This window comes from Mus musculus, chromosome 17 (genome assembly GCF_000001635.26).
Source record: "Mus musculus strain C57BL/6J chromosome 17, GRCm38.p6 C57BL/6J".
NCBI lineage: Eukaryota > Metazoa > Chordata > Mammalia > Rodentia > Muridae > Mus > Mus musculus.
The window spans coordinates 23142653-23166281 of record NC_000083.6 but is presented as its reverse complement, the minus strand read 5'-3'; the positions used below and the strand labels follow the sequence as shown (position 1 = coordinate 23166281).

The window sequence follows — 23629 nt, the reverse complement described above, 5'->3', positions numbered from 1 at the left end:
AAGACCTGTTCTCTCTTGCAATATAAATTTGAAGTTAATGAAAACACCTGTCTTAGATGTTGTGTTGAACAGGTGTATGTTATTGGATTTATTCTGGACAGACTTACATGATGCAGATCATGTGAAATATTACATGAAAGAAGATGTTTCTAAGATTTCTGGAGCATTTGCCAATTGTTTCCCTTAACTTACATTCCAACAGTCCCTATCACCATGAGACGAGAAAGTCACCCAGATATATTTGTTCAAACCAAAACTCTTAAAGTGTAGACTCAAAACTTGTGGCTTTCAAGGAACTGATATTCATTTATATTATATGTCTTTTAAGCCCTATGGAAGCTCTGTGGTGAATGAACCAGGAACTTTACCTGGAAAAAAAATCACTGAAGAGAGAGTTTAATGGTGATCAGCTGGCAGTCAGGAAGTGCAGGATGAATATTACACTGCACTGGAAAAACAGTAAGTGGACAGTTTTCAGTCCTACATCAAGTGAAATCCATCACAGATTGCACAACTGTAGAGGGTTATCTGGGAGACTCTTGAAGACTTTCTACCTCCTGCAAGGCTACCATCATTCAGAGTTTGGCCTAATGATGACAAAATGAGAAAAAGGCAATTGTATTGTGAGAAGTTTATTGTGATGGTTATTCTTAACTGTCACTTTGATTACATCTATAATTAAACAAAAACCCAAATGGCTAGATGCATCTGTGATGACTTTTTCAATTAAATCATTTGAAGCAGGAAGACATAACTTTATTGCAGATCTTTTGAGGTGGAAAGATACATCTTTAATCTGCACCACACCTTTTGTTGTCAGCCTATATAAGAAACAGATAAGAATGAAGCTTTTGCTCTTTTCTTGATTGTGCTTGATGTTACTGGCAAATTACTTCCTTTACTGGCATTACAGTCTATGTCTTCTTGATTCCAGCATATAATGAAGATCAGCTGAGACATCCAGTCTCATGGACTGAATAACTACTAGACCTTTCCATTGATAGAAAGTCAAAGTGGAACTAATTGAACCATAAACTGTAATCAACTCTACTATGTCAACTAAAGGAACATAGTAGCTTAAGGACTTCTGATAACATTTTAATAGTCACTGATGATGGATGGGTATTCCCATGCTTCATGCTAAATTAGATTCAAACAAATACAAACACACAAAAGAGGATGGTGTGCAGAGTTTAAAACTTTGAAACGCTAAATCTTAAATGGGATTTTTTTTTTGCATCAAATTCTTCCTCTCAGAGCTCAAGGAACTCTGTGGAGGAGGAGGCAAAAATTTTGTAAGAGACTTTGGGGATGGGACATACCAAGAAAACAAGGCCTTGTAATCACAGCAGGACTGATTCCCATACAACACACATAGAGATTATTAGAACATGCAAAGGGCCTGTACAATCACAGATGCTCCAAAACCTAATCCTAAAATCAAAGTCTAATTGATAAGACAAAGGAAAAATTAAACCTCAGACAGAGTTTCATTATATATACAAATTACACATAAGGACTAGTGTCTTAGTTAGGGTTTCTATTCCTGCACAAACATCATGACCAAAAAGCAGATTGGGGAGGAAAGGGTTTATTCGGCTTACACTTCCACATTGCTGTTCATCACTAAGGAAGTCAGGACTGGAACTCAAGCAGGTCAGAAAGCAGGAGCTGATGCAGAGGCCATGGAGGGATGTTCATTACTGGCTTGCTCCTGGCTTGCTCAGCCTGCTCTCTTATAGAACCCAAGACTGCCAGCCCAGAGATGGTCCCACCCACAAGGGGCCTTTCCCCCCTTGATCACAAATTGAGAAAATACCCCACAGCTGAGCTGGATCTCATGGAGGCACTTCCCCAACTGAAGCTCCTTTCTCTGTGATAAATCCAGCCTGTGTCAAGTTGACACAAAACTAGTCAGTACAACTAGCTTCTTAGTAAGCATTAAATGGCTAACACAAAATGTAAAGTAACTTGATACCATTTCTGGAGACTTGCTTTCTTCCTTTCTTCCTTTCTTCCTTTCTTCCTTTCTCCCTTTCTCCCTTTCTTTCTTCCTTCCTTCCTTTCTTTTTTCCTTCCTTCCTTCCTTCCTCCCTTCCTTCCTTCCTTCCTTCCTTCCTTCTTTCTTTCTTTCTTTGTTCTTTTTCTTCTGTAGTATGAATATTTTAATAAAACCTGCATGGTGTTCCTTCCTGCCTTAGACCATTTATGTTCTTAGATGAAAGACTCACACACACACACACACACACACACACACACACACACACACAGAAGGGGGTGCAGGGAGAGGGAGAGGGAATGTGAGAGGGAGAGAGAGAACCTTTATATTTTAATATGCCTTAAACAGCACAATAAGTAAATCTACTTCTTACAGATAACTTCGAGTTACTACTTACTACTTTGTATGCTACAACTTGGGCTGCTCTTAACTCCAATTAGTCAGCCCTCTGGGCAACGTTTTCTTGGCCCAGAACCCAGTGTGCTATCCTTGCTTCCTTCATCTCTGCATACTCCTAAGCCATGCTGTCTTGTCTCACCTCTTCTGCTTCTAACTGGTCCCAAGCCCAGGGACCCTAAATCCTAAATCCTGCCTCTCTTCTCCCCAGCTACTGATGGTTGGCATCTTCATTTACCAATCAGAATTACCTGGAGGCATGTTCCTAGAAGCTAAGTGCAGACACTTTCCTCTCATGCAAAAAATAATAATAATAATAAATGGGGAGACACAGATTAGCATTAGAGTTCAGGCAGCTATGTTCTTCCTCCTCCTCCTCCTCCTGCTCCTCCTCCTCCTCCTGTTCCTCCTGCTCCTCCTCCTCCTCCTCCTGTTCCTCCTGCTCATCCTCTTCCTCTTCTCCTCCTCCTCCTCCTGCTCTTCTTTTCCTTCTCCTCCTCCTTCTTCTTTTCTTCTTCTTCTTTCTTTTCCTCCTTCTCCCCTTTTCTTCTTGTTCTTTGTTTCACAATAATTTATATTGATTTTCCCCTTCATTATCTTAATGCTTTTATCTGTATGTAAATAACAAAATATGTTTCTGAATTTCATGACTCCTCATTACTCATAAAAATTCCATCTATACACACATGGTGATTAAGAATTGTCTCATCACCTGCTTTGCTGAATGAATATATTTATTTTAATAGATTTGCATTTATATCATATCAGAGATAACTATTTTATTAGGCTTTTCTTGCTAGTTTTATGTGAAATTGAAAAAAAGGTAAAGTCAGTTGGAAAGAGGGAACTTCAGTTGAGAAAATACCAAAACAGTCTGCCTGTGGGACAGACTTAACTGTGGTGATTTTGCTTGCTTGCTTGCTTGTGTGAGTGAGTGAGTGAGTGAGTGTGTGAAAAATGAGCATGTGATATAAGAGTGTCTACCACATTGTTGTTGGTGCCACATATGGACAGGTGTTCTAGGCTGCAAAAGAATCAGACTCTGCAAGCCAATAGGAGTAAGCCATTACACAGTATTTTTTCCATGGTCTACCATTATGGAAATCACTTCTTGTATCCAGGTTTCTACCTTGAGTTCTTGCCATGACTTGACTGGATGGTGGACTGTTTTCTGTAAGATTAATTATACTCTTTCCTCTTCAAGTTGATTTTTGTCTTTTTTTTTTAATCAGAGAAGTAGAAACATTAACCAAGACAGTATGGTTTCCAACATTTTCCATGGCCAGTTGTCACTACAATTTTCAGCCTTTGGCAAGGCAGAAGGATGTGATAAAGAATTGTCTTAGTCATTTGTTTTGCTGCTTTAAAAATATCACCTTATGAAAATAGCATAGGTGGTTTTTTTCTTGGCTCATAGTTTGAGAGTATATTCTATCACTTCAGGAAGCAATCTCTTTGGAGATGGAAGCAGCTGGTCACATTGCATTCACACAAGAAGAACAGATTTAACTCAGAACAAAGAAAGTCAGTGGTTTCCATACATTACTTTCAGCAACACACAGGGAATATTGAAAAAATTAGTAGAGAAATTCTGAAGTCATGAAGCATCAGTCAGTTTTACCTCTATATGACATAATTTGTACACTGATAAACCTCTAGATAGATGAGATTTTCAGGGGTGTTTGACTCTTCTGCCTGTTCTTTGGAACATCTTCCTGCTTCAGAGTTGCTTTACCTAACCTTGACATGAATAGCTGTGCTTAGTCTTATTATATCTAGTTATGCCATATTCAGCTGATATATCTAACATATAGGCTCTTTCTGAAGGGAAACAGGAATAATGGATGTGGGGGAAAGAGGGTGAGAGTGTGAGGGTGACCAATAGGAGTGGGGAGAGGTAAAACTGAGTTTAGAATGTATTGTATGAGAGAAGAATGAATAAGAATAAAACCAAGGCTTCACTCTTAGGTCAAAATGGCAGGAAGATCTGCGGTTGCAGCATCAAGCAATTGGCTGGAAGGTTTTCAAACAGGGTATTATAATACTGCAGGATTCAATAAACTGGGGTTAATGAGAGATGATACAATATTTGAAACTGAAGATGTAAAAGAAGCCATAAGAAGGCTTCCTGAGGACCTTTATAATGACAGGATGTTTCTAATTAAGAGAGCCCAAGGACCTGACTGTGACACATCAGAGCTTGACTAAGGATCAGTGGACAAAATATGAGGAGGACAAATTCTACCTTGAACCCTATCTAAAAGAGGTTACTCATGTAAGAAAGGAGAGAGAAGAATGGGCGAATAAGTGATCTTGTAGTTAAGATCTGTGGGTTTGCCTGGTCTCACCATATTTTTACAAAGTTATTTCAACCCAATTCAGAATTTAAGAATTATTTTAAAACTTCAAGTCTCTGAAGAAAGAAATTAAAGAAGATCTCAGAAGATGGAAAGATCTCCCATGCTCATGAATTGGCAGGATCAACATTGTAAAAATGGCTATCTTGCCAAAAGCAATCTACAGATTCAATGCAATCCCCATCAAAATTCCAACTCAATTATTCAACGAATTAGAAAGAGCAATCTGCAAATTCATCTGGAATAACAAAAAACCTAGGATAGCAAAAACTCTTCTAAAGGATAAAAGAACCTATGGTGGAATCACCATGCCTGATCTAAAGCTTTCCTACATAGCAATTGTGATAAAAACTGCATGGTACTGGTATAGTGACAGAGAAGTAGACCAATGGAATAGAATTGGAGACCCAGAAATGAACCCACACACCTATGGTCACTTGATCTTTGACAAGGTAGCTAAAACCATCCAGTGGAAGAAAGACAGCATTTTGAACAAATGGTGCTGGTACAACTGGTTGGTAATCATGTAGAAGAATGCGAATTGATCCATTCCTATCTTCTTGTACTAAGGTCAAATCTAAGTGGATCAAGGAACTTCACATAAAACCAGAGACATTGAAACTTATAGAGGAGAAAGTGGGGAAAAGCCTTGAAGATATGGGCACAGGGGAATAATTCCTGAATAAAACAGCAATGGCTTGTGCTGTAAGATCGAGAACTGACAAATGGGACCTCATGAAACTGCAAAGCTTCTGCAAGGCAAAAGACACCTTCAATAAGACAAAAAGGCCACCAACAGATTGGGAAAGGATCTTTACCTATCCTAAATCAGATAGGGGATTAATATCCAATATATATAAAGAACTCAAGAAGGTGGACTTCGGAAAATCAAATAACCCCATTAAAAAATGGGGCTCAGAGCTGAACAAATTCTCACCTGAGGAATACCGAATGGCAGAGAAACACCTGAAAAAATGTTCAACATCCTTAATCATCAGGGAAATGCAAATCAAAACAACACTGAGATTCCACTTCACTCCAGTCAGAATGGCTAAGATCAAAAACTCAGGTGACAGCATATGTTGGCGAGGATGTGGAGAAAGGGGAACACTCCTCCATTGTTGGTGGGATTGCAAGCTTGTACAACCATTCTGGAAATCAGTCTGGCGGTTCCTCAGAAAATTGGACATAGTACTACCGGAGGATCCCGCAATACCTCTCCTGGGCATATATCCAGAAGATGTCCCAACTGGTAAGAAGAACACATGCTCCACTATGTTCATAGCAGCCTTGTTTATAATAGCCAGAAGCTGGAAAGAACCCAGATGCCCCTCAACAGAGGAATGGATACAGAAAATGTGGTACATTTACACAATGGAATACTACTCAGCTATTAAAAAAATGAATTTATGAAATTCCTAGGCAAATGGATGGACCTGGAGGGTATCATCCTGAGTGAAGTAACCCAATCACAAAGGAACTCGCAAAATATGTACTCACTGATAAGTGGATAATAGCCTAGAAACTTAGGATACCCAAGATATAAGATACAACTTGCCAAACGCATGAAATTCAAGGAGAACGAAGACCAAAGTGTGGACACTTTACCCTTTCTTAGAAATGGGAACAAAACACCCATAGAAGGAGTTACAGAGACAAATTTGGAGCTGTGACGAAAGAATGGACCATCTAGTGACTGCCATATGCAGGGATCCATCCCATAATCAGCTTCCAAATGCTGACACCATTGCATACACTAGCAAGATTTCGCTGAAAGGACCCAGTTATAGCTGTCTCTTGTGAGACTATGCCGGGGCCTAGCAAACACAGAAGTGGATGATCACAGTCAGCTATTGGATGGGTCACATGGCCCCTAATGGAGGAGCTAGAGAAATTACCCAAGGAGCTATAGGGAACTGCAACCCTATAGGTGGAACAACAATATGAACTAACCAGTACCCGGGAGCTCTTGTCTTTAGCTGCATATGTAACAAAAGATGGCCTAGTCGGCCATCACTGCAAAGAGAGGCCCATTGGACTTGCAAACTTTATATGCCCTAGTACAGGGGAATGCCAGGGCCAAAAAGGGGGAGTGGGTGGGTAGGGGTTTGGGGGGGTGGGTATGGGGGACCTTTGGGATAGCATTGAAAATGTAAATGAGGAAAATACCTAATTAAAAAATAAATAAATAAAGAAAGAAAGAAAGAAATGAACAAAGAATTCTCACCTGAGAAATACGGAATGGCAGAGAAGCACCTGAAAAAATGTTCAACATCCTTAATCATCAGGGAAATGCAAATCAAAACAACCCTGAGATTCCACCTCACACCAGTCAGAATGGCTAAGATCAAAAATTCAGGTGACAACAGATGCTGGCGAGGATGTGGAGAAAGAGGAACACTCCTCCATTGTTGGTGGGATTGCAAGCTTGTACAACCATTCTGGAAATCATTCTGGCAGTTCCTCAGAAAATTGGATATAGTACTACTGGAGGATCCCGCAATACCTCTCCTGGGCATATATCCAGAAGATGTCCCAACCGGTAAGAAGGACACATGCTCCACTATGTTCATAGCAGCCTTATTTATAATAGCCAGAAGCTGGAAAGAACCCAGATGCCCCTCAACAGAGGAATGGATACAGAAAATGTGGTACATCTACACAATGGAATACTACTCAGCTATTAAAAAGAATGAATTTATGAAATTCCTAGCCAAATGGATGGACCTGGAGGGCATCATCCTGAGTGAGGTAACACAATCACAAAGGAACTCACACAATATGTACTCACTGATAAGTGGATATTAGCCCAAAACTTAGGATACCCAAGATATAAGATACAATTTGCTAAACGCATGAAACTCAAGAAGAATGAAGACCAAAGTGTGGACACTGTGCCCCTTCTTAGAATTGGCAACAAAACACCCATGGAAGGAATTACAGAGACAAAGTTTGGAGCTGTGACGAAAGGATGGAGCATCTAGAGACTGCCATATCCATGGATCCACCCCACAATCAGCTTCCAAACACTGATACCATTGCATACACTGGCAAGATTTTGCTGAAAGGACCCAGATATAGCTGTCTCATGTGAGACTATGCCGGGGCCTAGCAAACACAGAAGTGGATGCTTACAATCAGCTATTGGATGGATCACAGGGCTCCCAATGGAGGAGCTAGAGAAAGTAGCCAAGGAGCTAAAGGGATCTGCAACCCTAGAAGTGGAACAACATTATGAACTAACCAGTAACCTGGAGCTCTGGACTCTAGCTGCATATGTATCAAAAGATGGCCTAGTCGGCCATCACTGGAAAGAGAGGCCCATTGGACACACAAACTTTATATGCCCCAGTACAGGGGAACACCAGGGCCAAAAAGGGGGAGTGGGTGGGTAGGGGAGTGGGGGTTTCTTCTACTTTACTATTGATTTTCTACACTGACTTTGCTAATTTTACATCCAGTATTCACTGAGAAGAATTCTGACTGTTAGTATTTTATAAGCAAATAGCAAGGGGCAAATGAACCTGTGTTTAATGACAGCTTCTATTCCTTTAGGGGATATAGGACTGTTTAGATCATTAACTTGATCCTGTTTTAACTTTTGTACCTGGTAACTATCTAGACATTTATCCATTTCATCCAGATATTCCAGTTTTGTTGAGTATAGCCTTTTGTAGAAGGATCTGATGGTGTTTTGGATTTCTTCAGGATCTGTTGTTATGTCTCCCTTTTCATTTCTGATTTTGTTAATTAGGATGCTGTCCCTGTGCCCTCTCATGGGTCTGGCTAAGGGTTTATCTATCTTGTTGATTTTCTCAAAGAACCAGCTCCTTGTTTGGTTTATTCTTTGAATAGTTTTTCTTGTTTCCACTTGGTTGATTACACCCCTGAGTTTGATTATTTCCTGGCATCTACTCCTCTTTGGTGAATTTACTTCCTTTTGTTCTAGAGCTTTTAGGTGTGTTGTCAAACTGCTAGTGTGTGCTCTCTCTAGTTTCTTTTTGGAGGCACTCAGAGGTATGAGTTTTCCTCTTAGAAATGCTTTCATTGTGTCCCATAAATTTGGGTATGTTGTGGCTTCATTTTCATTAAATTCTAAAAAATCTTTAATTAATTTCTTCATTTCTTCCTTGACCAAGTTATCATTGAGGAGAGTGTTTTTCAGTTTCGATGTGAATGTTAGCTTTCTATTATTTATGTTGTCATTGAAGATCACCCTTTGTCCATTGTGATCTGGTAGGTTACATTGGACAATTTCAATATTTTTGTATCTGCTGAGGCCTATTTTGTGACCAATTATATGGTCACTTTCAGAGAAGGTACCATGAGGTGCTGAGAAGAAGGTATATCCTTTTGTTTTAGGATAAAATGTTCTGTAGATATCTGTTAAGTACATTTGTTTCATAACTTCTGTTAGTTTCACTGTGTCCCTGTTTAGTTTCTGTTTCCACGATCTGTCCATTGATGAAATGGGATGTTGAAGTCTCCAACTATTATTGTGTGAGGTGCAATGTGTGCTTTGAGCTTTACTAAAGTGTCTTTAATGAATGTGGCTGCCCTTGTATTTGGAGCATAGATATTCAGAATTGAGAGTTCTTTTTGGAAGATTTTACCTTTGATGAGTATGAAGTGTCCCTCCTTGTCTTTTTTGATAACTTTGGTTTGGAAGTCGATTTTATTAGATATTAGAATGGCTACTCCAGCTTGTTTCTTCACACTGTTTTCTTGGAAAATTGCTTTCCAGCCTTTCACTCTGAGGTAGCATCTGTCTTTTTCCCTGAGATGGGTTTCCTGTAAGCAGCAAAATGTTGGTCCTGTTTGGGTAGCCAGTCTGTTAGTCTATGTCTTTTTATTGGGGAATTGAGTCCATTGATATTAAGAGATATTAAGGAGAAGTAATTGTTGCTTCCTATTATTTTTGTTGTTAGAGTTCGCATTCTGTTCTTGTGTCTGTCTCCTTTTAGGTTTGTTGAAGGATTACTTTCTTGCTTTTTCTAGGGCGTAGTTTCTGTCCTTGTATTGTTTATTTTCTGTTATTGTCCTTTGAAGGGCTGAATTCGTGGAAAGATATTGTGTGAATTTGGTTTTGTCACGGAATACTTTGCTTTCTCCATCTATGGTAATTGAGAGTTTGCCTGGGTATAATAACCTGGTCTGGCATTTGTGTTCTCTTAGTGTCTGTATAACATCTGACCAGGATCTTCTGGTTTTCATAGTCTCTGGTGAGAAGTCTGGTGTAATTCTGATAGGCCTGCCTTTATATGTTACTTGACCTTTTTCCCTTACTGCTTTTAATATTCTATCTTTATTTAGTGCATTTGTTGTTCTGATTATTATGTGTTGGGAGGAATTTCTTTTTTGGTCCAGTCTATTTGGAGTTCTGTGGCTTCCTGTATGTTCATGTGCATCTCTTACTTCAGGTTTGGGAAGTTTTCTTCTATAATTTTGTTGAAGATTTTTGCTGGCCCTTACTGTCAAATTTTTAAAGCCTTATTTTATACTTCTCTTTGGTTCTTTTTCTTTTTTGCTTTTGTAGTTAGATTGTGACTACATAATGTTACTGCTCTCTTTCAGTTCCTTGAATAGCTTCCAAATACACCCACTATTCTCTCCCAGTCTCTCTCTCAAGCACACCCACACACACAAATTCATGATAAGTTGATTGTTGTTAACTCTTGATCTATATATATATATATATATATTATCTGAAAACACATGTGCAATAAAAATTATAATTTTGCAGAATAAAAATATAACTAGGTATCTGGTTCCTGACTCACCAGAGCTTTCATATTACTTATTAATTACTTGATACAGCTAGTGTAGTTACAAATTTTCCCCGACCATGTATTTATTTGAATGTGTATGTGACTTTTGGATATATGCATATATAAATACATATATTTGAGATGACTTTTAGCTGCCATGTGGGTGCTGGGAAGTGAACTTTGGTCCTCTCAAAGTGCAGTCAATCTTCTTACATTCCCCTAGTTAGACGTCATTTGTGTCTCAAGTTTTATATTCTAGATGCTTGCTTGTTTGTATGACTGTGTGGAAAATGTGGTACCACTAAAGTGAACTCTGGAAAGAAAACATAAAATGTTGATGCTTCAGACCTTCTTTGAAATGGGAACAAAATATTCACAGAAGCAAATATGGAAACAAAGTGCAGAGCAGAGACTGAAGGAAAAGCCATCCAGAGACTGTCCCACCTGGAGATTCATTGTAGATAAAGTCAGCAAATTCCAACACTATTGTGGATGATAAGAAATGCTTGCTGAAAGGAGTCTTATATGGCTGTCTCCTGAGAGACCCTGCCAGAGTCTTACAAATATAGATTCGGATGCTCACAGCTAACCATTTCACTGAGTGTGGGGTCCCCAATGGAAAAGTTAGAGAAAGGACTGAAAGAGCTGAAGGGGTTCACAACCTCAAAGGAAGAACAACAATATCAAACAACCAGACCTCCCTGAGTTCCCAGGGACTAAGTCATCAACAAAGAGTACACATGGCTCAAGCTGCATATGTAGCAGAGGATGGCCTTGTCAGGCATCAATGGGAGGAGAAGTTCTTGGTCCTATGAAGGCTCAATAGATTCCCCAGTGTAGGGGAATCAAGGGCAGGAGGTGGGAATAGGTGGGTTGGTGGAGGAACACCCTCATAGAAGGAAAGGTATGGCAGATGGGATATGCTGTATGTGGAAGGGGGGATCCAGGTGAGGGGACAACACTTGAAATGTAAATAAACTTAAAATAAAAGAAAGAAAACAGCCGGGTGTGGTGGCACACAATTTTATTCCCAGCACTTGGGAGGCAGAGGGAGGCGAATTTCTGAGTTCGAGGCCAGCCTGGTCTTCAAAGTGAGTTCCAGGACAGCCAGAGCTACACAGAGAAACCCTGTCTGGAAAAACAAAAAACAAAAAACAAAACAAAACAAAAAAAACCAAAAGAAAGAAAGAAAGGAAGAAAGAAAGAAAAGAAAAAAATTGCTGACTTGTGCCTTTACAATCAGAGGATTTAAAGTAAATATGACTAATTTTTAAATAAAAGTTTAGATGTGTGATTCCTTTAAGATACTTATAAGGTTACTTTTAAAGATAAATAATAAAATAATCACTCATTTCTTTCTAGTTGCAGATTGCTGCCTGCTAGTGAGAGAAACTGGCTGAGAAAAATACCTAGATTGCTTACATTTTGTTAATCTATAGCAAGTCATCTGTTTTCTTTACCTGTACTATGTAATATTATTTCTGTAAAGGTATTAGGAAAATAGCTTTTTCATAGTCATTCAGTAGAAGGGAACTAAATAATAATCTTATACTGCCTGAAATACTTTTCTGGGCTATATAAGCCATAGGAGAAAGAATAAAGTGGTTATCATATTGTTCTTTCCACCTATCAACGATGTGTATGTATGTACATGTATAAAGTTTATGTGACAATATTTTGGAACTTCATTCTTTCCATCTTCCAAATATATATATATATATATATATATATATATATAACTGTGTGTTTGTGTGTGTGTGTGTAAAGTTTGTGTGGGAGTGCTTAGGAATTTTGTTATATCCATTGCATCTATATGCATGTATGTATGTAAAACTTCTTTGGGTATGTATTGGAGCTTTCATCTTCCACCAATTGTGTGTGTATATTATGTGTGAATGCTTGAAGCCTGTTTGTTGGAACTTCATTACATCTACCCACCAGTATGTGTGTATATGTATGTATGTATGTATGTGCATATGTGTATATATGTATTTAGTGTATACATTGAATTTTTGGAGCCTGTTTCTTGGAGTATTGCTCCAGTCTTCTAACATGTGAATATGTGTGTTTTTGTCTGTCTGTTTGTGTGTATGTCTGTTGTTGGATCTTGTCTTAATTTAGCCATTCTTTGTGTGGTTTGTGTGTGTGTGTGAATGGTTGCTTTCTGCCCGTTCTCTTTGCTAACTGCTGACTGACAGAAACATCAAGCCCAGTTGATTTGTAAGTCAATCTCCATCATCTGCTCTCAGCCCTGACTCCCACCAGCTGCCAACCTCAGATTACTCTGTGGTATCAAAGCTGATTGTTGCACAGAGTCATCTAAATTGCACACATAGAATAAATCATTTCAACAAGATCTGTTTTCCCTTTCTATTTAACAACTGTGTCTTTTATGATACACTTAAGTGTTCTTATGTAAAATGCCTAAAGATAAACCCATATCCCATCCTTTCTTTGTTGGTTCCTGTCATTCTGACACCACAGTAAAGTGTTGTAATATTGTTCTATACTTTGAAAAATGTACGTAATTTTAGTTTGTGTATGTGTGTGTGTGTGTGTGTGTGATTATGTGCATAAATAAATTCAGGGAAATTTGGAGCCCAGAAGAGACCATCTGATTCTTTGTATCTATTTTTTTTCCATTTTATTAGGTATTTAGCTCATTTACATTTCCAATGCTATACCAAAAGTCCCCCATATCCACCCACCCCCAATCCCCTACCCACCCACCCCCCCTTTTTGGCCCTGGCGTTCCCCTGTACTGGGGCATATAAAGTTTGCGTGTCCAATGGGCCTCTCTTTCCAGTGATGGCTGACTAGGCCATCTTTTGATACATATGCAGCTAGAGTCAAGAGCTCCGGGGTACTGGTTAGTTCATAATGTTGTTCCGCCTATAGGGTTGCAGATCCCTTTACTCCTTGGCTGCTTTCTCTAGCTCCTCCATTGGGAGCCCTGTGATCCATCCATTAGCTGACTGTGAGCATCCACTTCTGTGTTTGCTAGGCCCCGGCATAGTCTCACAAGAGACAGCTACATCTGGGTCCTTTCAATAAAATCTTGCTAGTGTATGCAATGGTGTCAGCGTTTGGATGCTGATTATGGATTGGATCCCTGGATATGGAAGTCTCTACATGGACCATCCTTTCATCTCAGCTCCAAACTTTGTCTCTGTAACTCCTTCCAAGGGTGTTTTGTTCCCACTTCTAAAGAAGGGCATAGTGTCCACACTTCAGTCTTCATTTTTCTTGAGTTTCATGTGTTTAGGAAATTGTATCTTATATCTTGGGTATCCTAGGTTTTGGGCTAATATCCACTTATCAGTGAGTACATATTGTGTGAGTTCCTTTGTGAATGTGTTACCTCACTCAGGATGATGCCCTCCAGGTCCATCCATTTGGCTAGGAATTTCATAAATTCATTCTTTTTAATAGCTGAGTAGTATTCCATTGTGTAGATGTACCACATTTTCTGTATCCATTCCTCTGTTGAGGGGCATCTGAGTTTTTTCCAGCTTCTGGCTATTATAAATAAGGCTGCTATGAACATAGTGGAGCATGTGTCCTTCTTACCAGTTGGGGCATCTTCTGGATATATGGCCAGGAGAGGTATTGTTGGATCCTCCGGTAGTACTATGTCCAATTTCCTGAGGAACCGCCAGACTGATTTCCAGAGTGGTTGTACAAGCCTGCAATCCCACCAACAATGGAGGAGTGTTCCTCTTTCTCCACATCCACGCCAGCATCTGCTGTCACCTGAATTTTTGATCTTAGCCATTCTGACTGGTGTGAGGTGGAATCTCAGGGTTGTTTTGATTTGCATTTCCCTGATGATTAAGGATGTTGAACATGTTTCAGGTGCTTCTCTGCCATTCGGTATTCCTCAGGTGAGAATTCTTTGTTCAGTTCTGAGCCCCATTTTTTAATGGAGTTATTTGATTTTCCGAAGTCCACCTTCTTGAGTTCTTTATATATGTTGGATATTAGTCCCCTATCTGATTTAGGATAGGTAAAGATCCTTTCCCAATCTGTTGGTGGTCTTTTTGTCTTATTGACGGTGTCTTTTGCCTTGCAGAAACTTTGGAGTTTCATTAGGTCCCATTTGTCAATTCTCTATCTTACAGCACAAGCCATTGCTGTTCTGTTCAGGAATTTTTCCCCTGTGCCCATATCTTCAAGGCTTTTCCCCACTTTCTCCTCTATAAGTTTCAGTGTCTCTGGTTTTATGTGAAGTTCCTTGATCCACTTAGATTTGACCTTAGTACAAGGAGATAAGTATGGATCGATTCGCATTCTTCTACATGATAACAACCAGTTGTGCCAGCGCCAATTGTTGAAAATGCAGTCTTTCTTCCACTGGATGGTTTTAGCTCCCTTGTCGAAGATCAAGTGCCCATAGGTGTGTGGGTTCATTTCTGGGTCTTCAATTCTATTCCATTGGTCTACTTGTCTGTCTCTATACCAGTACCATGCAGTTTTTATCACAATTTTTCTGTAGTAAAGCTTTAGGTCAGACATGGTGATTCCACCAGAGGTTCTTTTATCCTTGAGAAGACTTTTTGCTATCCTAGGTTTTTTGTTATTCCAGATGAATTTGCAAATTGCTCCTTCTAATTCGTTGAAGAATTGAGTTGGAATTTTGATGGTGATTGCATTGAATCTGTAGATTGCTTTTGGCAAGATAGCTATTTTTACAGGTGGTTTTTATATAGGAGTTGGTATGATTGAGTATTGAATCATTTCCTCTACAAGAGCAGGGCTTGATTTTAATTGCTGAGACATAATACCATCTTCTGAGATAATCTATCAGCCTCTTGATAAAAATATTCCTTTCTCTTCTATGTTCATAGTAGAACTCCTCTAACTCCTAAAATGAATCAGGATTGTATTTCTCTTTCTGGCAAAGAGGACAATTGATGGAAAACATTGTGGATAATTATAGGAGACAATTTAGACCTCAGAAGACATGATATTACTAGGCAAAATCATAAGGGGAAGCAGTGAGAGTCATTCCAAAAGCAAATAGATATGACAATGCAATCCAATATTAGGTGATTATGAACCAACTTCACATGTGTCAATTAGAATTTATGAAAGGTGAGCATGGGAAGATGATTTCTTTCTGATCACTTGAAGAGAATTTCTGTCTGGCACAAACAATATTGTGTAATATTTGGGAAAAAAGATGCATATCAGCATCCCTGCACCAGAAGCCAAAGTGGAGAAGATCTCAATAGCCACCATGGCCTTGCCTTTAGTGCTATGGTAAACAGGAAGGAAAGTAACGCAGATACTGAAGAACACCATCATGCTGAATTTTATGGATTTGGCTTCATTGAAGGTGCTGGGCAGGTTTCTGGAAAGGAAAGCCAGAGTGAAGCTCCCAAAGGCCAGGCAGGCCAGGTATCCCAGGACACAGTAAAAGGCACTGACTGAACCCTTGTTGCAAACAATGATAATGTGACCATGCTCTGATCGTGCATCAATGTCAACAGAAGGAGGAGCAGCTCCCAGCCAGACTGCACAGACAATAACTTGGATGAGAGTACAGATGGGAATGATATAGATAGATGCCCCTGAAACAAGAAAGTACTTCATCATTCTTTGAGGGGCTGTGACTCTGAATGCCAGTACAATAGTAATTGTTTTGGCCAACACAGTGGAAACAGCCACAGTGAATGCAACTCCAAATGTGACTTGCTGTAGGACACAGGTGGCTGAGTTTGGATGGCCAATGAAGAGCAAGGGGCAGAGGAAACAAAAAATGAGGGAGATGAGCAAGATGTAGGTGAGAGTGCGGTTATTGGCCTTCACTATGGGAGTACTGTGGTGCTTCACAAAGACCAAAAGAACAACAGCTGTAAATGCAGAGAAGCACAATGCCATTAAGGAAAGTGCCATCCCCAAGGGGTCTTTATAAGTGAGAAATATAAGAGCTTTATGAATGCAGTGATTCTGCTCTGTATTAGCATATTGGTCTTCTGGACACGGGACACACAACTCCACATCTAATGGAAAAATGAAAGTATTATTAGTGTAGCTTCAGCAATTTTACTGTCAGGATATTTCATTTAAGTTTATAAAAGAAGTGTTTCAATATGTGAATCTGGTTGCTGAAAATACATTCAAGGTCATTGCTACATAAAATGATTGATTCCATTTTTTAATGCCTCTTATTGTTATGGTAAACAAAAACAACAAAAATTTTTGTCTATTTTGCTATATTGCTGTGATCATTTACCATGGGTGTGTAAATTCATAAGTGCATTTATGATTAAAAATAATAAATGTTCTCATGAACATGAGAGTATCTGGGTTTATATGGGTGAGGTATGAGGCTGAGAATAAGAAGTAAAGTTTATATGAATATATTATTAGTTTGTAACTGCAAAAATGAAGATCATTTCCAGTTTTGTCCTCTTTTGACTGTAATAATTCCATATTCTTGAGGTTTTTTTTCATAAAAATAAGTAACCCTATCACTGAATGCCAGTACAATAGTAATTGTTTTGGCCAACACAGTCAAACAGCCACAGAGAATGCAACTCTAGGTATAAAGCTCTGTAATTCCCACTATTGTATGTGTAGGAAATCTGTTTGCCATTGCACCGAATGATTGGATATTTGCAACAAGGGATAATATGCTTCCAAGGTTTAAAGTCTTTTACATGGAACAATGCTTTTGTTGACATGTTATCACTTAATTTGTTTGAGGAATTATAAATGTAGCTTGGTTGTGGACAGAATACGTTGCTCTTAGAGAGTACTTGAGTTTGGATCCCAGCACAAAGGTCAGGTGTATTCAAACACCCTTGTTGAATTACTTGTGTACATTTTATGTAGAACTTCATGCGTATCAGAAAACAACAGGTAGGAGTTGGTTACGTCCTATTTATGGGTTCTGGTGATGAACTAATGCCATCATATATAATGGGAAAGGATTTAACTGCTAAGCTATCTTACTGGTCATAAAAGCCTTTAAGGACTTCTATTTAATCATATAGGATGGTGCAGCAAGGAAGAGAATAAATGCATGCCTGCCAATGATATTCAGTTAATCCTGACTAAATCATTATTTGACAAATATGGGCTATGCAAATGCCAATACCGTTTGAAAATTGTGGCTAATTCTTTTCATGATTAAACAATTTTAGTGTATGCTATTGTGGGAAATACTAACTAGGTACTATTTATACTAGTATTGAATAGAGGACTCCTAATATTTACGCATTATGTGCCAACAGTGATTCTCAATTTTCTACACTTTAAATAACACTGAACATTTGAAAAGAAGAATGTCTCTTTACTATACAAAATTCCCTGTCTCATCCTTAACAGTTTCTAATAATTTTACAAATTATTATGTGCCATTGTCATTAGATTTTCAGAGGACGTAGACTTGCTTCCCTCTAGCCACATGCCTGATTCTGTCTTCCATATACTTTTCTACTCGATAGGGGTACATAAACTTATGTAAAGGTACATACATCAAGACAATATAAACAAATCGTTTAAAGACTCATGATCTACATATATTTTTAGAGAGAGTTAATCCCTAGGAAAGATCTTCTCTAGAACACACTAACACTGAAGTTTTCTTATCAAAACTGTTTGAGAATATTCCATCTACTATAAATTTTCAGTGAGTCAAATATATATGACAAGTTCTATTTTTCTTAATAAGGGTATTTTAAATTATTGTACTCTTATAATCCCCAACTTAGGAAAATGATATGTATTTTTTAACACACCATTTTAGACCACGTCAGCATTCACAGTAGGCTGCCAGATGATAATCAATTTGAAGAACTTATCCCTGTAGGAAATACTCACTTGTTTCATTAGAAATTTCATTTTCTGGGCAGGGACTGCAATCAAAACAGCAGGCTGGCATTCCATTCTTCCCGAATTTTCTAAATCCTGGACCACAATCAGCACTGCACACAGAGGTCAGCATCTAAGGAAAAATAAACATATCCTGCTATCAGGAGTTTTACTTACCGCTTCATAAATTATATTATATTAGCATGTGCCATTAATAAGTTCATTTTGTACACAGCAACAAAGTTACCAGATTTCACTTAGTGCATTTTATGGTGACAGACATCAGTATGTGGAGAAATTGAGTAAAAGTGGAATCGTTTCCCATCAACTTGAAATTTAGAAAGAAGATGCGGTAGTGTCCTGTTTGCAAGTAGTGCAGGGATTGCAAGGTGGTTATTCTTTTAAGTTCTTGTGTTCTTAATAAAAAGCACAGTATAAAACACAGAGATCCTAATAGAGAAATTATCTCTATCAGTCTAGCCTATCATCAGACCTGTGAAGCATATTTTAAAGTGGTAATTGATGTAGGAGTGTCCAGCCCATTAGAAACAGCGTTGCCCACAGGCAGTGGTACATCAGAAATTATGCAGAACAAGCCAGTAAATAGACCTCGAATGACTAAGTTTCAGTTACATTATCCAGATTCATGCCTTGTGTTCCCTTGAGTGTAATCCATGAACTAAATCAACCTTTTCCTCCTCACTTTGCTTATAATTATTGTTTAAGAACTGCAACATAGACACAAATTACAAGTAAAGAACATACATAAAAGGGGAAAAAACACCTAAAATATCAGATTACCAAAATAACCTCATCTACATTAGGACTGCACACCATAACAAACTAAATAGAAAGAGAAAAATAGCTGCATAGGCAGAGCCCTGTGGCATTTGTGGAGAGGAGGTACTGAGTTTCTGTATAATGAACTGGAAGGTGGAGTATTTCCAGAAGTTAAAAGGCTTTATGGAGCCTGCAAATATGGTGAAAATTTAGATTGCTTAAAATTAATTAAAGTACTTCTTAAATAAGGAAAACCTTGGTATTATAATTGGTCTGGTGATGGATGTCAATATGCTGCACTGGAATTTAGCTGATCTCTGCATGCTGAATTTGTATCCTTTGTTTCATGTTGCCTTTGATATTGCCATCACAGAGTCTATTATTCACAGTTCATGTCATGTCCTTCAGAAATGTGATTAAGCACAACTCTTCCTCTTTTTTACTTTCCTTTTTCCTTTTCTTTTACTATTTCATTTTCTTTTTCCTTTTCTTTTTCTTTTTCTTTTCCCTTTTATCTATCTTTCTTTCTTTCTTTCTTTCTTTCTTTCTTTCTTTCTTTCTTTCTTTCTTTCTTTCTTTCTTTCTTTCTTTCTTTCTTTCTTTTGAGACAGGGTTTCTCTATATAGCCCTGGCTGTCCTGGAACTCATTTTGTAGACCAGCCTGGCCTTGAACTCAGAAATCTGCCTGCCTCTGCCTCCCAAGTGCTGGGATTAAATCTTTCTGTTTTTGTTGAAACAGGGTCTCACTGTGCAGTGTTGGTAGATCTCAACTTTCTATACAGATCAGGGCACAGTACTTTCCTTCTATTTTTGTATTTATTTTTTATTATTTGTTTTCACACTTAGTAAAATTTAAGGACTATTTTGAGGATGAGGAAATGTATTTCCTTATCTGTATTCAGCTCATTTCATTTAAGGCAGAGTATCCATTTCAGCCCTGGTTTGAGTAGATTCAATAGAAAAGGCAGACTAGCCTTTGAGTGGAGAGAGGTTCTCCTGACCCTTGATTCACAGAATGTAGATTAAAGACATGTGCCACTACAAAAACTTGATCTCATTTCTAGTTCTTATGGAAATTATTTGATTCTCCTTTCCATATCCTGCAATGCCACCAATAAGTTTGCTGTAGAAAACTATTATGGCAACATGAGTTTTCTTTGTCAGGTTTTTGTTTGTTCTCCTTTTAAAATATCAGAACGGATCCTAGACACTGTTAAAAGACTTTTCTGCATGTTTTTGGATAATAATGTAATTCTATCCTTGAGTTTATGTTGTGATGTTTTATACTTAACCATACATATGTTGAACCTTGTGGAATGAAGTAATTTTTGTACAGCTGTAGCTGCTTGCATCATGAATGCTAATTGTTTCCCAAAAAACTTTTGACACTAAAGTATCTTCATACAGATTCTGCAAACCTCCCCCCCCCCCCCCCCCGCAGGAGGTTCTGGTTGGTAAATAAAGATTCCAACAGTCAATATCTGGGGAGGAGAGAAAGAGGAAGGATTTCAGGATTTCCTGGGCGTGCAACTAGGAGAAGGAGGAAGGAAGAGGTCTGCCATGCTGGAGGAAAGTGCAAACAGAGAAAAGACAGAGTCCACATTGCTTACAAAAGCAAGGCAAGTGTCCTTGGTTCCGGGCCAAAAATTGTGGCCCAGAAACTTGTCTAAGTAGAGTTAAGAACAGCTGAAATGAAACACAGAATTAGGAAGTAATAGCTCAGGATTAACAGCATGGAGATTGGTCAGTGGCCCAGCTATTGTACTGTTTAAGACATATTAAAATATAAAAGCTATGTGTGCATCTCCTTCTTTCACTAACATAAACAATTGAAGCTGGTAGCAAATTAGCCACTGGGATTAATTAATACATATTACATCTAGAGACTGATATTTCAGTTGTAATGCTGACGTCCATTGGAAAATGTTTAGTCAAGATTATTTCAGGCATGTCCACAAAAATTAAACGATGTTATATTCCAATTATTATTCTTTCGTTCTACTTCATTTTGTTGCCTCCCCCATACCCCTTTTTATAGAAGTGCTCTGTTCATATATATAAGGTAAAGGATTTCTTTTTTACACTCTCCCCATGGAGGCCACAAAAGAATGCCTATTTTTATAGACCAAGCATTCCCGCAGTGGCCATATTTACATGAGTGGTCTGTTCTGTTATCTCTAGCCATGGAGATATTGAGCTCCATACTGCTACCAAGAGCCATATCTGGGCCTGTTGTCCTATGTCACCCAGAGTCTTTGTTGGTGTCTGTGGTCTGTGTTTCTATCAAAGTTTGTGCAAATATATGTGGAGCCTGCTGCCACAATGGTGCATGTCTAGATCAGAGATCCTGCTGCCAATGAGATCTGTATTGATGTCCATGAACAGTGTTACCACCAAAGGTCATGTGGATGCCCTTAGCCTGAGTTGATGTCATGCCGCGGTCAATGAGTTCTGTTGTCAGGTGGATCCATACTGATCTGAGTGATCTGCACTGCCAAGTAAGGCTAGGGAGATGTCAAAATCTATACTGCTGCTGATGGCTGTATCTGGATCAATATTCCTACTGTATGTGGAATTAATGTTGATTTCCATGGTACATATTATGACTGAAGACTTTGGAATTTTCATGGTCTGGACGGAAGCCTGAAACCATGTTGATGTCCATAAGCTGTGCTCATTTTGAGGGCCTTGTCTGAGTCTGTGGTCCTGTTACAGTTAGGCCCCATGGTGTTTTCTCTGCTAACACCAGAAATCATGTAGAACCCCATTATCTTTGTTCCCTACTTTTAAAGTGATAGGAAAGTACATTTGCACTGATATGAATGATTGTAGATTCATAGATGCGAACGAGTTGCATGAAAGTTTTCTGTAACTACTCTTACCAACATTCCAACACCCACATTCCCCCTAAATCCAAAAAAAGAGAAGAACTTTAAACAGGAAATCATAAAAAGCACTCTTAAAATATATGGTAAGTAATCTGAAGTCAGCTTTCTAAAACTGAGGGCTTCTTGAGGGAGTTTGGGAGAGAAAAACTAAGTTCTATTTATGGAGCAGGAACTGAGAGTTTGACCATGCTCCAGTGTCTTATTTAGGGTTTTACTGCTGTGACCAAACACCATGATCAAGGTAAATCTTATAAAGATGACATTTAATTTGGCCTGGCTTACAGCTTCAGATGTTCAGTCCATTATCATCAAGGCAGGAAAATGGCAGCATCCAGGCAGGCATGGGACAGGAGGAGCTGAGAGTTCTACATCTTCATCTGAAAGCTACTAGCGGTTTACTAACTTCTAGGCAGCTAGGAAGAGGGTCTTAAAGCCAGCATCTACAGTGAAAATCCTGCTACACCAAGGCCACACCTCTAAATAGTGCCACTCCCTGGGATAAGCATGTACAAACCATCATATCCAGTGAATACATAAATTACAGAAATTGGACTATTTAATTTTAATTTTTTAATTTTTTGTGGAGTGCTGTCATGGAGAGAGAAACATGAAAGGACTGGGAATTGAGTATGATCACAGTTCATGATTGGAAATTTGTAAAGAATCAATAAAACTAAACTCATTGTCTGTGATATTTGATTAGAAATGATCGTGAACACTCAATTATTACTAAAAGTTATTTGTAGATTATGTTTTAGTTGTTATTTCAATGTTTGATGTTTTCTAATAGTTTTCTGTCAGGCATTCAAGTGCTGTTTACATGTTATTTTGACCTTTTTTGCTCATCTTACTTTTAAATATGATGGTGCTCTTTTAATGTCCTTTTAGTACTCATTTACTTGTTGTGACTTATTGTAATTGTGTTCATCATGAAATTTTTTCCCTTTTTTATGAAGAATAAATTCACTGGATATAGTAACTGAATTGGCAGTTCTGTCTTTTAATGTTTTAAATACACAATATTCATTCTCCTCACTTAAGAATATCCATGATCCCTTCTGCTCCACTCGAGCACTGGGGTACCTTGCCAGGGGAGTCTCCCGACAACCTCAAGGGCCCACACAGGATTCCCCATGGGATCCTAAGACCTCTGGTGAGTGGAACACAGCGTCTGCCCCAATCCAATCTCGCGGAACCTGAGACTGCGGTAAATAGGGAAACAGACTACCCAGGCCTGACCTGGGGCACAAGTCCCTTCTACTCCACTCAAGCACCAGGGTACCTTGCCAGCGAAGTCGCCTGACACCCGCAAGGGCCCACACAGGATTCCCCACGGGATCCTAAGACCTCTAGTGAGTGGAACACAACTTCTGCCAGGAGGCAGGTTCGAACACCAGATATCTGGGTACCTTCCCTGTAAGAAGAGAGCTTGCCTTCAGAGAATACTCTGCCCACTGAAACTAAGGAGAGAGCTAGCCTCCCAGGTCTGCTTATAGAGGCTAACAGAGTCACCTGAAGAACAAGCTCTTACCAGAGACAACTATAACAGCTAGCTTCAGAGATTACCAGATGGCGAAAGGCAAACGTAAGAATCCTAAAACAGAAATCAAGACCACTCAC

The 23629-nt window shown here is 38.8% G+C and overlaps 2 pseudogenes; one reads left to right on the top strand and one right to left on the bottom strand.

Moving 5' to 3' along the window:
• Positions 4351–4793, top strand: Gm3748 (predicted gene 3748; annotated as a pseudogene).
• Positions 15615–18474, bottom strand: Vmn2r-ps131 (vomeronasal 2, receptor, pseudogene 131; annotated as a pseudogene).